At 37.8% G+C, this 3707-nt stretch overlaps 1 pseudogene; it reads left to right on the plus strand.

The window, feature by feature from the left end:
* Window positions 1-221: 221 nt before the first annotated feature.
* Window positions 222-290, plus strand: LOC137763143 (U6 spliceosomal RNA; annotated as a pseudogene).
* The last annotated feature ends 3417 nt before the right edge of the window (window positions 291-3707 follow it).

Raw genomic sequence — 3707 nt, forward strand, 5'->3', positions numbered from 1 at the left:
TTAAAACTGTTCCGTAACCTTAAAAATTTTTTTTTTGTCAAAACATTAACAACTCCTTCTAGCCTCAGTCTAGTCTTCCAACTAGATAAGATTTATTAAGCTACCATTCATACATGGAAAACAGTATGGAGGTTCCTCAAAAAACTAAAAACAGAGTTGCCATATGATCCAGCAATCCCACTCCTGGGCATATATCCAGAGGAAACTATGATTCTATAAGAGTGCTTGCTTCAGCAGCACATATACTAAAATTGGAACGATACAGAGAAGATTAGCATGGCCCCTGCACAGTGCTTTGTGACCACCTAGAGGGGTGGGATAGAGAGGGTGGGAGGGAGTGCAAGAGGGAGGAGATATGGGGATATATGTATATGTATAGCTGATTCACTTTGTTATAAAGCAGAAACTAACACACCATTGTAAAGCAATTATACTCCAGTAAAGATGTTAAAAAAAAAAAAGATACATGTACCACTATGTTCATAGCAGCACTATTCACAATAGCCAAGACATGGAGGCAACCTAAATGTCCATCGACAGATGAATGGATAAAGAAGATGTGGTACATGTATACAATGGGATATTACTCGGCCATAAAAAAGAATGAAATAATGCCACTTGCAGCAACATGGATGGACCTAGAGATAATCATACTAAGTGAAGTAAGTCAGAAAGAGAAAGACAAACACCATATGAGATCACTTACATGTGGAATCTAAAATACAACACAAATAAACATCTACAAAACAGAAACAGACTCACAGACATAGAGAACAGACTCGTGGTTGCCAAGGGGGAGGAGTGGTGGGGGAGGGATGGATTGGGAGTTTGGGATTAGCGGATGCAGACTATTATACATAGAATGGATAAACAACAAGGTCCTACTGTATAGCACAGGGAACTATATTCAATATCCTGTGATAAACCATAATGGAAAAGAGTAGGAAAAAGAATATATATGTATAACTGAATCACTTTATTGTACAGCAGAAATTAATACAACATTGTAAATCAAATATACTTCAATAAAATTGAAAAAAAAAGATACCATTTATAGAAGTACTTTCATTTCCTGACAGCATCCAAACTAAAGCCCCACTTCATTAAACCCTCCTCAAGATCACCTACCACAAGACCAAATTCTATAATAAGTATTTTCCAACACCCACTTACTGAGATACCCTATGATTCCCATAGTGTGCGTGCTCTCTGATGCAACAAGCAATAATCCCAATTTGTCCAACCACCAGTGTGTTCCTGGGGGTCTTTGCCTAAAGGGCACTGACACTTGTTTATTCTAAGCATCTTATTTTCTGTTGTTGCTACTGTAAATGAGTTTTCCTCATCCATCATATCTTCTAATTGGTAAGTATTTGTGTGTATGAGTGCTATTTATTGTTACATGTTAATTTTATAACCTGCTTCTTTGATGAATTCTTTTATTAAGTTAATTTTATCATTTATTCTCTAGGGTTTTTCAGGTACACAATCATGTCATCTGCAAGTAGAGATCATTTTATTTTTGCTTTTCCGATTCCTGGCTAATTACATTGGCTAATCCATCTGGAACCAGGGTAAATAGTGGGGGAGATACTGGGAGACTGTCTTTTCCTGACCATATATTCCATATTTGGGCTACTGTAAATAATGCCACAATGAACATTGGAGTGCATATATCTTTTCAAATTAGAGTTTTTGTTGTCTTCTAAAAAATACCCAGAAGTGGAATTACTGGATCATATGGTAGTTCAATTTTTTTTTTTTTTAAAGATTTATTTATTTATTTATTGGCTGTGTTGCGTCTTGTTGCTGTGCGCGGGCTTTCTCTAGTTGGGGCGAGCAGGGGCTACTCTTCGTTGTGGTGCGCGGGCTTCTCATTGCGGTGGCTTCTCTTGTTGTGGAGCACGGGCTCTAGGCTTGCGGGCTTCAGTAGCTGCAGCACGTAGGTTTCAGTAGTTGTGGCTCGTGGGCTCTAGAGCACAGGCTCAGTAGTTGTGGTGCACGGGCTTAGTTGCTCTGCGGCATGTGGGATCTTCCCAGACCAGGGCTCGAACCCGTGTCCCCTGCATTGTCAGGCAGATTCTTAACCACTGCGCCACCAGGGAAGCCCTCAATTTTTAATTTTTTGAGGGACCTCCATACGGTTCCATAGGCTGTACCAATTTACATTCCCACCAACAGTGCACAGGGCTCCCTTTCCTCCACATCCTTGCCAAGACTTGTTATTTATTGTCTTTTTGATAATAGCCATTCTGACAGGTGCGAGGTCGTATCTCATTGTGGTTTTAATTTGCATTTCCCTGATGATTAACGATGTGGAGCATCTTTTCATGTGTCTGTTAGCCCGTATATCTTTTTTGGAAAAGTGTCTATTCAGATTTTCTGCCCATTTTTTTTAATTGGGTTTTTTTTTTGATGTTGAGTTGTATGAATTCCTTGTATACTTGGATATTAACCCCTTACCAGATAGATCTTCCCCCATTTGCAAATAGCTTCCCCTATTCAATTGGCTGCCTTTCCATTTGTTGATAGTTCCCTTCGCTGGGCAGATGTTTTTCTGTAGTTTTGCTATTTGTCGAATCTGAATGAGATCCCTGCTGGGTAGAGTAATCTTGGTTGTAGGTTTTTCCCTTTCATCACTTTAAATGTGTCCTGCCACTCCCTTCTGGCTTGCAGAGTTTCTGCTGAAAGATCAGCTGTTAACCTTATGGGGATTCCCTTGTATGTTATTTGTCGTTTTGTAGTTTTGCTATTTGAAGGACAGTTGGGTTCAATGTAACATCCTTGGATTGCTTCCGTAAGTTTCTTGAGAATGTTGCTCCACTATTGCTTTGCTTTGCATCTTATTTATTTGTTATTGCGTCACAGTATATATAAATATGTATAACATTTATCACTTTAACCATTCATAAGTGTACAATTCAGTGGCATTAAATACATTTACAATGTTGTGTAACCACCACCACTATCTATACCTAAAACTTTTTCATCATCTCCAGCAAAAACTCTGTACCAAAAACAAAAAACAAAAAAAAACTCTGTACCTATTGAACTATAACTTCCCCTTCCCTCGCTCCCTCCAGCCTCTGGTAATCTCTATTCTATTTTCTGTCTCTATGAATTTGTTTATTCTAGGTACCTCATATAATGTATGTTATTTTTTAAAAAGTCTGCCTAAGTTATTTCATATTTTTGCCTGGAGGCCCTGCTTTCTATCTTTAAAGTCCAATAGCTTTACAAGGATCTATCTTAGAGTTGATTGCTCAATGTCAATTTACATAGTACCCAGTGAACCCTTTTGATGTGTAGATGCAGGTCTTTTATTTCTAGAAAGTCTTCCTGGATTATAGTTTTAAATGTTAGCTCTTTGCCTGTCTTTCATTTCCATCATTTTCTCTCTGACTGTTTTAACTATCTAATTTTCGTTCTCTTGGTTGTCTTCCTGCTTTTCTTCAATGTCCTTTAGTAAGTTTTCGTTTGAATCTATTGTCCCTTGGACACCTTTTAGTTTAATCTTCATTTATGATATGATTTTGTTATTTTCTTCTCCAAGATCAATATCAATTCTCATTTCATTTCTTCCTCTTTTTTTGGCCTATTTCTGCTGTCAGTTTTTGTATTCCTGATTTGAGGTATTTTTCCGTATCCCTAAAGGCTTATTTGAGGATATTTAATTCAGTTTGGAGTGTCGTGTTAGTTTTCTTCTG

This window comes from Eschrichtius robustus, chromosome 3, assembly GCF_028021215.1.
Source record: "Eschrichtius robustus isolate mEscRob2 chromosome 3, mEscRob2.pri, whole genome shotgun sequence".
Classification (NCBI taxonomy): domain Eukaryota; kingdom Metazoa; phylum Chordata; class Mammalia; order Artiodactyla; family Eschrichtiidae; genus Eschrichtius; species Eschrichtius robustus.